This window comes from Cyprinus carpio, chromosome B12 (assembly GCF_018340385.1).
Source record: "Cyprinus carpio isolate SPL01 chromosome B12, ASM1834038v1, whole genome shotgun sequence".
NCBI classification, from domain to species: Eukaryota; Metazoa; Chordata; class Actinopteri; order Cypriniformes; family Cyprinidae; genus Cyprinus; species Cyprinus carpio.
Window position 1 is genome coordinate 26,326,204 of NC_056608.1, and position 15,000 is coordinate 26,341,203.

The 15,000-nt window shown below is 32.7% G+C and overlaps 1 pseudogene; it reads right to left on the reverse strand.

Annotated features, from left to right (window-relative positions):
• Positions 1–1,275: 1,275 nt before the first annotated feature.
• The window catches only part of LOC122139070, a 23,836-nt pseudogene continuing 10,111 nt past the window's right edge, over positions 1,276–15,000 (reverse strand).

The following is a 15,000-nucleotide window of genomic DNA, read 5'->3' on the forward strand; positions in this document are numbered from 1 at the left end:
GTACAACTTATCTCATAATTATAACTATGTTATAATTTGAATTATGCCATAATTTACACTTTTTATCTCATAATTTTGACTAATGCCATAGTTTCAATTTAGTATGTCATAATTATGACTTTTTATCTTATAATTATGACTTTATGACGTAATTTCAACCTTTTATCTCATAATTATGAATTATGAAATCAAAAGTCATAGATGAATTATGAGATGAAATGTCACAATTATGACTAAGTCAGAATTATGAGATAATTTTAAATTTTATCTCATAATTGAATTATGTCATAGTTTTAACTTAGTATGTCATAATTTCGACTTTTTATCATAATTATGACACAAGTCAATAATTTTGACTTTTTAAGATACAGGTTATAATTTTGACTTTTTATCTCATAATTCTGATGCAATTTTTGAACTTTTATCTCATAATTCTGACTTAGCTCTAATTTCAATTTACGACGTCTTCATTTCAACCTTTTATCTCATAATTATGACTTATGAGATCAGAAGTCATAGATGAATTATGAGATGAAATGTCACAATTATGACTATATCAGAATAATGAGATAATTTTGACTTTTTAAGACTCAAGTCATAATTTTACCTTTCATCTCATAATTGACATATTTCATTATTTTAATTAGTTGAAGCATGTAATATTTTTTACTTTTTATCTCATAATTTTGACTAATGCCATAATTTCAATTTAGTATGTCATAATTACGACTTTTTATCTCATAATTCTGACTTTGTCAAATTTGTCAAATTTATTGTGAAGAGGAAAACCCCTTGAGATGTAACATCTCGTTTTCGAGGGGACCTCAAACTTTATGAGATAATTTCAACTTTTTTAACTTAGTATGTCATAATTTCGACTTTTTATCATAATTATGACACAAGTCAATAATTTTGACTTTTAAAGATACAGGTTATAATTTTGACTTTTTATCTCATAATTCTGACGCCATTTTTGAACTTTTATCTCATAATTCTGACTTAGTCATAATTTTGACATTTTATCTCATAATTCTGTATGATTATTTTTTTATATGGCAGAAATGGGCTTACTTGGTGAGCAGAAGAGAGACTTCTTTCAAAGACATTAAGAAAGCTTTTGAACACTAATGTAAATATATTTCAATGCAAATATATAAAATAGTATGCAGTATAGTCCAGTATAGCACTGCATTCTGAACGCAGCCCATGTTTTCACACATGGACAGAAGAAAAATGTATGGATGTTTATTTAAAATGTATTTATTAATATTTACATGAGCTTCTCAAAAATAACACAACTGCATTATGAACAGAAGTGAACTAGATGAATAATTGCACAGTGTGAGTTTGATTTCCGTTTTTTCCCTTTACGTTTCCAAAAAACGTGATTTGTTTTGAATAAGAGCTGTGCTTGATTGAACGTTTGAGAATTGCCACTGAAACGCTTCTGAACATTAAAATGATGAACAAAAACAGCTTATTAGACGTGGAGGAGTAACATGAACACAGTACGACAGCGGACGGATGTTTGTCTGGTTCTTAGTATCAAAATCAAAGCGAGTAGAAAAATGCTTGCACACATATTGACTAGATTCACTCTCACGTGGTAAAAAAGACTGAAAGTTCATTACATTGAGCGACAATCGAAATGCTTTAAAAATAAGGTATCTGGATGCAGAGATAATGGTTACTGTCGGCATCTGTCAACGCTGGTTTTGAAATCTGCAGTCTGTACAGGAAGAGGAAGTGACGGTAAGTGCATTTGTGTTTGTCAAGTATGAAGGAGCTGCTCGTCGAGGGTCTGATGTCTCAGTTATTCTCAAAGAGAGACAGCAGGTCGTCGTTGCTGCTGCTGGGAAGGTCTGGAGGATCCAGGTATGACAGAAGATCGTCTGGATTCGTCAGATCTGGCAGCAGCTGCAGGAGGAAAACAAGCAAAACAATCAAAACTGTTTTTTCTCAGCTTACAAACATACCAAACAGTTATCAGTCTATATATATATAAACATACAAAATTAGTTTGGTTTGGTTTGTTGTTATTTGTAAGGTACAATATACAAACAAGAAATAAAAAAAATACAAAAATAAAAATGTAATTGTACATTAGTGTTTTGTAATTGTAAATGTAGTGTACATTACTGTTGTTGTTATTATTACTACTGTTACTATTATTGTTATACGTATATGTTATTATTGTTTTTTTTGTTTTGTCTGTTTCTGCTATTTGTAAGGCAGAATATAAAAATGTAAAGAAAAATAAATCATAAAAAACAATTAAAAGCAATTAAAAAATTCTTAAAATAAGTACAATAAAAACTAAAATAAAAGTGTAATAATTTAAATAAATAAACAAAAAGGAAATATATTAAACATATATATATATATATATATATAATATAATAAACTATATATATATATATATTATATATATATATATATATATGTAAAGTTAGTATTTATACAAAACAATGAACACAAATTATTATTATTACTATTTTGTTATTTTTTTAATTATTATTTGTTTGTTTTTTGTTGTTATTTGTAAGGCAGAATATACAAATATCCAAAAGCAATAATAAAGATCATAAATATTACAATATACATATAAAATATCAATATTAAATTTATTATTGAAATAATAATATAAATTTGGGATGTTAAATGTACAGTGAAAATAGTTTTTATACAAAATCATGTGCATTTAAAATATGCATTGATTTATGTATATTTATAAATTATGGATGTGCAACATATTAGTATTGGCTGATATCAATGTTTTTTTAATTATCGCATTATTTGATTGATCAGAATTATATATGTTTTTTTTTCATTAAAACATGTTATAAACATATGAATTTTAATGAAATCAAGATCAAAAGTGTCTGGAGTCAGTCTGAACTCACATCTAAGGAGGCCTCGCGCATGTCTGCGCTGCTCTGACCTCCACACTGACCCTCCAGGTTGGCCGAGGGGTTAAAGGTCATCTCTGGGTGCATGTGGCCGCTGGGGGCGGAGCTGCGCTGGGTGGGCGGCGGCCTGCAGGCATGGGGCGGGCCGCTGTGATGTAACGGCTGCATACTGTGCTGCAGTGGATTGTGGGATTGATCTGTGTTGAAGGAGTGCGGCGTCTGTGACAGAACAAAACAAAACAATAATGGAAATAAAAACAGTTTATACAAAACAATTGGTTTAATAGATGAAAGAGTATATTGAAAGATTTATAAATTAAGGATGCACAACATATTGGCATTGGCTGATATCAATGTTTTATTATTTTATCATCTGATTAAAAAGAAATATCTATTTTTTTCTGATTCAAACCATTTCTCTCAGGCTACAGATATACAAAACAGTTATCAATATTTTCTGTTTTGCATATAATAATATACATAAAAAAACAAACAAATAAATAAATAGATAAGTTAAAAATTTAATGAAATTATTGAATGAAAGTTATTTTATTTATTCATGTAAGTTATTTTATTGTTATTATTTGTAAGACAAAATATACAAACATTAAAAAATTAATTATAAAAGTGATTAAAACAATAAAAAAGACAAAAAGTAGGATAAAATCTACAGTAAAAGTGCAATAGTTTAAAATATATAAACAAAAAAGGAAATAAACTAAAAAAAATAATATTAAATATATATATATATGTATATATAGCTTTTAATTTTTTTGTATATTCTGCCTTACAAAGGATAATTATAAAAAATAACTTTTTATTTAATTAGTTGTTTGTTATAAATAATAAACAGCTAACTAAACAAATAAAGTTATCATTATAATTAGGCAGAATATACAAACATAAAAAAACAAAAACAATTAAAAGCAATAAAAAAGACAATAAAAATTATTTTTTACAATAGAATTATAAAAAAGTATTTATACAAAAATGTGTATATTTAAAAAATTTACATAACACAAATATAAGTACTGAACTGCATCATTATTTTATCATGAATAAATATTTCAATGAGTAAAACTGTCTGTGTCTACAATATTATAGACTACACAACATTATTATATTATTTTTCAGTTAATGTCGTGGTGTTGTGTTTCAGAGACTCACGGCGTCCTGCAGCGTGTGTGTCAGGCTCTCAGAGGTCAAGAGGTCAGCGGGGGGGTGAGACAGGGGCGGCCTCTGAACGAACTCACTCACTGATGATGCTGCTGCTGCGTTGCCATGGGGATAGTCACCAAACTTACTGTGGCCCTGGAAACGGTTGCCTGGGAAACAGAGGTTACATAAGAACGTGTACATTTGTGTTTACATAAGCTGTGTCTGAAACCGCTCCCTATGCCCTATGTAGTGCACTACATCGGTGGTCATCCATTCTGTAGCACTGAACGACTTCATTCCTTCGTTCACTACTTTTTACCCACAATGCATTCTGATTTCGAGTGTACAACTGATGTACACTCACTGAAGCACTATTTCCCACAATCCAGTGCGGAGAACCGATGAGCTGGAATAGAGTTTGAATGAGAGATGCCACTCACATCTTTCTTTTTTCTGTTTTAATGTTCATTCCATGCATTATTAATATGCTATTAAAATATAAGATGCCGGCATTAACTCAGTTTAATATTTCACTGTTTTCTTCATTGTTAACTTAAAAAAATAATGATAGTTTGGTGGATGATGAATGTTTGTTAATCACCTAAAGGTATTCATTCTGACTTAAAATTAGTCGCCTGTCATCTTATCTGAGCACAAAATACTGCTCGAGAGAGTTTCAAGACACTAAAAATAATAAATACATACAATTATGAACATGTTTTAATGTGTGTTTATTTTTGTTGACAGTATTTTAATGAATTATGACTTTAGTCAGAATTATGAGATAATTTTGACTTTTTTATGACTCAGGTCATAATTTTAAATTTTATCTCATAATTGACATATTTCATTGTTTTAATTAGTTGAAGCATGTAATAATCTTTACTTTTTATCTCATAATTTTGACTAATGCCATAATTTCAATTTAGTATGTCATAATTACGACTTTTTATTTTAGAATTATGACTTTAGTCAGAATTATGAGATAATTTCAACTTTTTTATGACTCAGGTCATAATTTTGACTTTTTATCTCATAATTGAATTATGTCCTAGTTTTAACTTAGTATGCCATCATTTCGACTTTTTATCATAATTATGACATAAGTCAATAATTTTGACTTTTTAAGATACAGGTTATAATTTTGACTTTTTATCTCATAATTCTGACGCCATTTTTGAACTTTTATCTCATAATTCTGACTTAGTCATAATTTTGACATTTTATCTCATAATTCTGTATGATTATTTTTTTTATATGGCAGAAATGGGCTTACTTGGTGAGCAGAAGAGAGACTTCTTTCAAAGACATTAAGAAAGCTTTTGAACACTAATGTAAATATATTTCAATGCAAATATATAAAATAGTATGCAGTATAGTTCAGTATAGTATTGCATTCTGAACGCAGCCCATGTTTTCACACATGGACAGAAGAAAGATGGATGACCATTTAAAACAAATATATTCACAAATATTTACATGAGCTTCTCAAAAATAACACAACTGCATTATGAACAGAAGTGAACTAGATGGATAATTGCACAGTGTGAGTTTGATTTCCGTTTTTTCCCTTTACGTTTCCAAAAAACGTGATTTGTTTTGAATAATAGCTGTGCTTCGATTGAACGTTTGAGAGTTGCCACTGAAACGCTTCTTAACATTAAAATGATGAACAAAAACAGCTTATTAGACGTGGAGGAGTAACATGAACACAGTACGACAGCGGACAGTATTTTAATAGTATTTAATGATTATGAACATATAAGCATTACAAAACAAACCACAAAGCTGATGCGGAGGTATGTATAATTACAATATAAAGTCATGTGGAGTGTTATTGTTATTAATATCATTTTCTAAAATAAGGTATAATAATGTAACATATGTCCTGCGACAGCGTGTCCGAATCCATTCACTTCATTTCGTTCACTCGTTTCTGGTGTAGTGCACTCAGCTGCCGTACACTATATAGTAGGGATGTAACGATTCACTCAACTCATGATTCATTAATATGTGATCCTGGAGCACAAAACCAGTCATAAGGGTAAATTTTTTTTTTTTTAATTCTAAATTATTAATATTTAATTTTTTGTTTGGTTTGTTATGATATACGAGAAAATCTGGAATCTGAGGGTGCAAAAAAAAAAATTCTAAATATTGAGAAAATCATCTTTAAAGTTGTTCAAATTAAGTTCTTAGCAATGCATATTACTAATCAGAAATTAAGTTTTGATATATTTACGGTTGCAAATGTACAAAATATCTTCATGGAACATGATCTTTACTTAATATCCTAATGATTTTTGGCATAAAAGAGAAAGCGATAATTTTGACCCATACAGTGTTTTTTTGGCTATTGCTACAAATATACCACAGAGACTTAAGACTGCTTTTGTGCTGCAGGGACACATATTTGAATCGATTTTCAACCGGCTCGCGGTTCACCGTTACATCCCTACTACACAGGGATTAGTGAATGAGTGAGCGAGTGAGTGATTTCGGACACAGCTATAGCGTGCCCATCATGAGTGTTTCTGGGTAATGGGCCGCACCTGGGCTGATGTACTGGATAGTGCTGTTGTTGGGGTACGGAGACGCTCCCGGGCCGAGCTGAGAGATCATGTCCATCACATTGGGCAGCACCATCTGACTGGGACTCGTGGTTTTGAAGCGCTTGGACATCAACCCGTCCGGATCTTCCTTTATGTGCGGCTCAGGTTTGATCTGCACCGGCCTCCAGCTGCAGGACGGGTCGATCGTGACCTCCTCGAACTCTGAGCTGCAACGACAGGAAGTAGATCTGTGCAAAAGACCTAAACCTATGGAGGCCAAGAGAGCTCAACGCGCTGCCACTTTAAAAAAACACATGCAAACAGAACAAGCACCAGCAAATTAAGATTTGCAACGTGTTTCTGTTATTGTTTGTGTTGTCACATGTGCTGTCAAACTGATGAAGATGTTTTCTTAATTAGCAGGTGCTTTATCTATTTGCATGTCATTTGTTTTTTTTCATGAGATTTCTCGGCCACCTTATAAACCAGCTGGTCTGGCTTCCAAAACGTCCGAAGCGAGCACTAGATGTTGACTTACTTCTGGAGAGCGTTCAAAATCCCCCACATGTACTGATCCACCTCCAGACCTTCTAACAGAGCCGCTTTACTGGAGAAGACAAACAGAAGATCAGTTCTGCATCACTCAAGCATCTCAGTCGTGATCTGAGGAGTGACTGGAGGCTCTTACTTGCACACCGGACATCTCCATGTGCCCCGCTCACAGTTCAGCTCCAGATAGGACTCCAGGTCAAAACACTGCAAGAGAACATTATCACAACATTAACACAACGTTCAGACAACATTACCACACTTAACCTTTTTTTTTGGTGCCAGGTATTATTTTTGACCCCCAGATATAATGATCCTGTTCCCTTTTTAATAGTTTATTAATTTAAAATAAATACTTTTAATCAGAAAATGTGCATTGCATTGATCAAAAGTGACAGTAAAAGATAGTTATAATGTTACGGAAGATTTCTATTTCAAATAAATGCTGTTCTTTTGAGCTTTCTATTTATCTGTGAATCCTGAAAAATTAAATATATCACAATTTCCACTAATATATTGTGCAGCACAACTGTGTTCAACATTGATAATAATCAGAAATGTTTCTGAGCAGTAAATCAGTATATTAGAATGATTTCTGAAGATCACGTGACACTGACGACTGGAGAAATGATGCTGAAAATACAGCTGCACATCACAAATAATAAATTACACTTTAACAGAGATTCACATAGAAAACAGCTATTTTAAAATGTAATACTTTTTCACAATATTACTGTTTTTACTGTATTTTTTGACTGTAAGACTAAAAAAAAAAAAACTGTAAGACTAATTTATATATTTTTCATATTCTATTATTATAGAATATGTAAAATCTGTAAGACTAATTTATATATTTTTTATCTTTTTTTAAACCCTCTTTTAGACTAATTCTAGAAATATTTTAAATTCAGTTAAAATGTATTTGTTGTGATTTTCACAATAAATTTCAATCACAAGCAGATTTGCCATTAACAGCTACTGTATAAAAATAAATTTAGTAAAATCTTTTTTTGTAAAAACCCCTCTAGTGGCTCATGTATTCGATTCTCAAGCCAGCGTTTAGGCTGTTTAAAGACTTCCAGACCTGCACGTGTTTGCAGTCGTGGCCTCTCGCCGGCAGCTGAATGCGCCTGAACGTGATTGGACATTTTAGAGAGATTCTGATGGCCGTCTGCTCCACCCCATCATCACCGACAGACACAGCCACGCTACTGAAGCTCCTCTTCACTGAGAGACAGAGAACGAAGGCTCATGAATGCACAACGAATCACAGAGACTGACCAATAGAGAGACAGACAGACTGAAGCGATACCTTTAGCGACGCAGTGTTCTGCGGTGAGGAGTCTCTTCCTCAGTAAACCCTGCAGCATGAATGCACAACGAATCACAGAGTTGAACCAGCTGCAGGACAAACAGGTTCGACTGCAGAGAAAACACCGCAGACGCTCACACACCACTCACCAACGAGAACTAGAGGACTGTGTGTGTTGTGGTGTGTGTGTCTGTTGTGTGTGGTGTGAGTGAGTGAAGTGTGTGGTGTGTCTGTGTGTGTGTGTGTGTGTGTGTGAGTGAGTGAGTGTGTGTGTGTTTTGTGGTGTTTGTGTGAGTGTGTGTGTGTGAGTGTGGGTGTGTGAGTGAGTGTGGGGTGTGTGTGTCTCTTTGAGTGAGTGAGTGAGTGTGTGTGTGTGTGTGTGTGTGTGTGTGTGTGAGTTGTGTGTGTGTGCAGTGAGTAGTGGTGTGTGTGTGTGTGTGTGAGTGTGTGTGTGTAGTGAGTGTGTGTGGTGTGTGTGTGTGTTGTGTTTGTGTGAGTGAGGTGTGTGTGTGTGTGTGGTGTGAGTGAGTGACCAGTGAGTGTGTGTGGTGTGTGTGTGTGTGTGTGTGTGTGGAGAATTGAGTGAGTTAATGTGTGTGTATTTTGTGGTCAGTAAGATTTGATTTGAGTGAGTGAGTGTGTGTGGGTGTGTGTGTGTGTGTGTGTGAGTGAGTGAGTGTGTCGTGAGTGGTGTGTGTGTGTGTGGTGTGTGAGTGGTGAGTGAGTGTGTGTGTGTGTGTGTTTGTGAGTGTGTGTGTTTATGTGTGTGTGTGTGTGTGTGTATGAGTGAGTGTGTTGTGTGTGTGTGGTGTGTGGTGTGTGTGTGTTGTGTGAGTGAGTGAGTGAGTGAGTGTGTGGTGAGATTGTGTGTGTGTGTGTGTGTGTGTGTGTGATTGGTTGTGTGGAGTGAGGTGTTGTGGTGTGTGAGTGTGTGTGTTGTGTGGTGTGTGTGTGTGTGTGTGTGTGTGTGGTGTGTGTGTGCCGTGAGTGTGATGTGTGTGTGTGAGTGTGTGTGGTGTGTGACGTGTGAGTGTTGTGTGAACCCACACAGCAGCAGGCCGTCACTGTGATCTGGATGGTGTTTCGGCCCGGCTGACACACGTGCTTCAGGTGCAGGGGTTTGTGGGAAGTCGTGTTGTCGCCGCGCTCGATGGTGAGCGGTGTGGCGTTGACGCTGACCTGCACCGACGCCGGCCAGTTTGCGTACGTCTGTCTGTCTTCATGATGATAACACTTGAACTGAAGCTCCAGATCAGACCTGAGACACAAACACAAGCGGATGTGAACAGGAAGCCTTTGTCCGGCTGTTTTTATATATTTATACGTGTGTGTGTGTGTGTGTGTGTGTGCGCGTATTTGTGATAGTAGAGTGCTAATAAACCACAGGGCTGGGAATTGCCATAAACCACCTGATTCAAAATGACAATGTTTAGCTACCAGATTCAATATTATTGTGAAAAAAATAAAAAAAATAAAATATATATATATATACTTTGACTCTTAATGATCAGCATATTTAAATATTTAATAAACTTCAAATATTTAATTATAAAAAAAATTCTAAAAGTACTGTAATAATAAAAAAGAAGATATTTTAATCAAATATAATTAATAAAATAATATAATAAAATGTATATAATAAAATATAATATACTAAAATTAATAAATTATTAAATGTATGATAAATAAAAACAGTGGTGTTGTCCAGTATTAGTTACCTTTTAATTGCATCAATCATTTTTATAATTTTTTTATTAGAATTCATTATAATAAATTATTCTTAATTTTATTATTATAATCATTTTTTAATTAGAATAAATTAAAACAGTGGTGTACAGTCCAGTATTACAGTTACTTTTTTATTGCATCAATAATTTTATCATAATGGTATTAGAATATATTATATTAATGTTATTATACTAAAATAATAAAGAAAATTATAATAAATTAAAGGTATTAAGGTTACTTTTTTATATCAAGCAATAAAAATAGTTAATCATTTTATTTGTTTTTTATTGTATTTATTATTATTTATTTTTTACTTTTTTATTTTTTATTTATTATTAATTATAATATTTTTAATTATTATAATAAATTAAAACAGTTGTGTGGAGTATTACAGTACAGGTACTTTATAATAATTTTATTAGATTTTTAAAATTAATTTGTCGTCATGGTGACCATTTAAAAGTCACACTGACCTCCACATGAGCGTCTGGTGGACGGTGGGCCGCAGGTGGAAGATGTGGTTACTGACGGCCAGGTTGTGCTCCAGTCTGAACGGCTCCAGAACCACACCGTCCCGCACCGGGAACGTCAGCCGGAGCTCCTCGTTAGGGTTTCCTAGGAAACAAGACGGAGATTAAGCCTATTTAATGACTTGACATTCTAAACAATCGTTTTGCTTCTCTAATAAATGTATCTTGATTTAGGAATGGTTAGATATTTGTCCTGGAAAACAAGACAAAGCTACTTAGGAAAAACAGCCGAGATGATGTAGAGGCTCATACCTGGAGCAGGCGGCAGTGCATTGATGTTGGGTTTGATATCAGGAGGAAACGGGGGCTTCGTGTCCTGGTTTGGAGACAGATACGGCGGCATATTACTTCCTGGGGTCACCGGGGGCGTGGGGTCGCCCGGTAATGGAGAGTGAGGGTAAATGCCCATCGGCCGCGGAGGCTACAAACACAAGAATCACAACAGATAAACACCTGAAACTGTGAATGAATCAGCTGCTGACTGAACATCTAACTAACGTACCCCACTGTAATGAAAGCTTCCCGTGCTGAAGTTATTGCTGGGATCCTGTAGCAGAGACAGAGACAAAGACACAAAGACTAAATGTTATGGGATTGGATCGTTTTTGAGATGTATACACTACATCTAATAAATAAAGAATAAAGAATTTGGCTGTATAATACTGAAATATATTTTAATAAAATTAGAAAAATTATTATGAAAAATATTAAATTATTAGAATAAATATTATTATTATTATATATTAAAATTAAAATAGATTGATTAATTTAGTGGTGTGTAGTCTATATATAATAATGATTTATTAATATATAAAATATACACACACTCACATTTGTATTATATGAAGTCTAAAAACATAAAATGCATTATAATAAAATATTTATTACTTATTAAATAAACAATAGGAATATACTAAATAAATACAAATAAAAATAATATTTAAAAGTTTTGTGTAGTATTAGGTATGATTACGGTTTTACTTTATTTGCATCAATCATTTAATCATCATTTTATTATAATTTGTTATAATAAATCAATAATCAATTTTATATGAATAAAATTTAATGAAATATGTTTATATATTTGTATTATAAAATTTAACATAATAAAATACATTAGAATAATAGATAGATGATCATTTAAAACAGTGGTGTGTAGTCCATTTTTTTATTGTAGCAATCATTGTACTCATTATTTTTATTATAATTTTATTATAAATAATTATTATTAATTATTATAAATACCACACACACCACACACACACACATTTGTATAGTATAAAAAAGTCTAACATTTAAAAAAATGCATTATAATAAATTATTTTATTACTATTAATAAACAATAGTAATAAAATAAATACATAATAAAATAATATTTAAAAAAGGTTTTTGTAGTCTATTAATTTCGGTTACTTTTTATTGCATCAATCATTTTAACTCATCATTTTATGTATAAATTTTTATAATAAATCAATAATCAAATTTTTTATATGAATTAAAATTAATGAAATATGTTTATATATTTGTATTATAAAATTTAACATAATAAAATACATTAGAATAATAGATAGATGATAATTTAAAACTGGTGTGTAGTCCATTTTTTATTGTAGCAATCATGTACTCATTATTTTATTATAATTTATTATAATAAATTATTATTAATTATATAAATACACACACACACACACACACGTTTTTATTATAAAGTCTAACAAAAAATGCATTATAATAAATTATTTTATTACTATTAATAAACAATAGTAATAAAATAAATACAAAATAAAATAATATTTAAAAGTTTTTTGTAGTCTAGTATTACGGTTTTACTTTTTATGGCATCAAGCATTTTGTTTTTAAAATCATTTTATTATAATTTGTTTTAATAAATTAATAATTAATTTATATGAATAAAATTTAATGAAATTATGTATATATTTGTATTATAAAATTTAACATAATAAAATACATTAGAATAAATATATTTTTTTTTTTTAATTTATTAAAAAAAAATTTATTATATTAAAATTTGTAAAATTCTATTTTTCGTTTTTTGTTATTGGTTTAAAAATGCGCCTCTAATAAAACAAATTGTAATCAAGTATTAAAGAAGGTGTCTTGGAGGGCAGCATGATGTTAGTGCAGGACCTTGTAGCCGGTCTGGCTCTGTGCTGGCATCCTCTGAGTGCTGTAATGCGGTGATGAGACGCCTCTGCTGGGGGCAGGGTTCAGATACTGACCCTGCTGAGAGGAAAACTGCCCGTTTGGTCCATACTGCTGCCCGTAGCTGCCCTGCAGAACAACAGACACCTACACTGAAATCTCAAACTGAACTAAGAACATATAAACAGAGACTGGTGTGCGGGGGGGCAGGTGCATCACCAGACACACACAGCCACTCACTATCTTCACTATCATATGCTTAATCATTCAAACTGTATTTTTATTAAGAACAGATGCAACAGGCATGCATGATTATCATCAGTGTTATGCATCTTCAACTAGCAAAAAATAATAAACAAAGATTTTTATGATTTTATATAACCTTAGGCAATTTCTGTAATAGGCACAGAGGCCTAATTTTGTGATATATCTGTGGTGTAATAGGCACAGAGGCCTAATTTTGTGATATATCTGTGGTTTTTTCTGGCAAAAAAAAAATAATAATAATAATAATATAACATGATAGAGATTAAATCTGAAATTTAATATGAACACTATTATTTTTATGAAATAATGTAAAAAAAAAAAAAAATATAAAAAAAACAAATCAGGTCAAAAAAATTCTCAAATAATTAAAATGTACAAATCATATTAAAGCAAAAATATAGTTTTTAACATTTTTGTGAGGTCTACACTATTTTTGATATGATATGCAAATGTATGCATATTTAATAATGTACCGATACTTAGCATATTTTCAAAATTTATGAGAAAAATCAGTGTGCAAAAATTCTGTGTACTTTAACGATTTCAAAGTGTAGAGAAAAGTCAAATGAACTGTATATTTGACCGGTGTTGGGTAAGCTACTCAATGACTAGCTACAGATCACATCTTCAACAGTATAATTATATTACTGTACTAATTACTCTCTCTAAAAAAGTATTGCATTATTTCTTACGGATTACTTTCTAAATCCCATATTAAACTAGTAGGAATATTGCTAGTGACCAATAAAAATAAGTTTCAGAAATTTTTAATCAAGCCAATTTTTAATTTCATTCAAATGTAATTAAATTAAGTAAAAATTATAAGTGACCTCTTATATTACGTTTGCAATGTAACTTAATAATAATAAGCATTATGTCCAGTACTGTATTTGATACCTGAGCTGTTTTCCTCACCTCTCCAGGATACGTTCTCTTCACCCCCTGCACTGGGCGCGGCCCGTAGCCCTGCTGGGGTGTCCTCGGACCCCCGTATGGCCCCATCTGGCCCCGTGGCTGCCCCATGTTCATGGCCCCAGGGTGAGCAGGGGGCCCCCGGGGGCCGGGCTGATTCACAAACGGAGCGCTGTAAGCCTGGTTTGGTCCCATTTGAAAGGAGGAACACATCTAGAACACAAACAAACAAAATGCTTCGTTCAAACTCTAAAAATAATTATCCAGCTCGTCTGACGATTATAGACACTCCCTCACCGGGCCGTATTGGTTCATGTCCTTGTGTTGCGTCTCCTGTAGCGCGGCGACCGTCGCCGTGGCCGTAGCGGTCGCTGTAGCAGCAGCAGCAGCCACAGCAGCGGCGGCAGCGGCAGCAGCTGGTTGGCTGAAGTCAGAAGGGGGGCGTGTCTGTGCAGGCAGGCCCATCCCACCTGTGTGGTTAGGACCGCCCCCATAACTACACAAGCGAGAAAGAGTTGGGATTCATGAAATGTTCTACAAAAATAAAATTCTTTGTAACTGCTATTTTCTTCTCATTTTAATTTTAATTTACCCAAAACATGATATCTTTTTTCTTTAAATTGTTCTAAAGACAAAAGCTAAGGCTGTGTTTATTATGATTATTACACGATCTGCAAGAAAAGCAAATCAGTGTCTCAGCAATGGATGCTCTGCAGTGAATGGGTGCCGTCAGAATGAGAGTCCAAACAGCTGATAAAAACATCACAATAATCCACAAGTAATGTTTATTATGATTAATCAGTGAACATCTGGAGAAGACAAAAGCTGAAACAAATCCAGCATTAAGATGATTTTAACTAAAATACATAGAGTCTATAATCCATAATAACACTTCCTCCAATGAAAAAGGTCCATCTCCT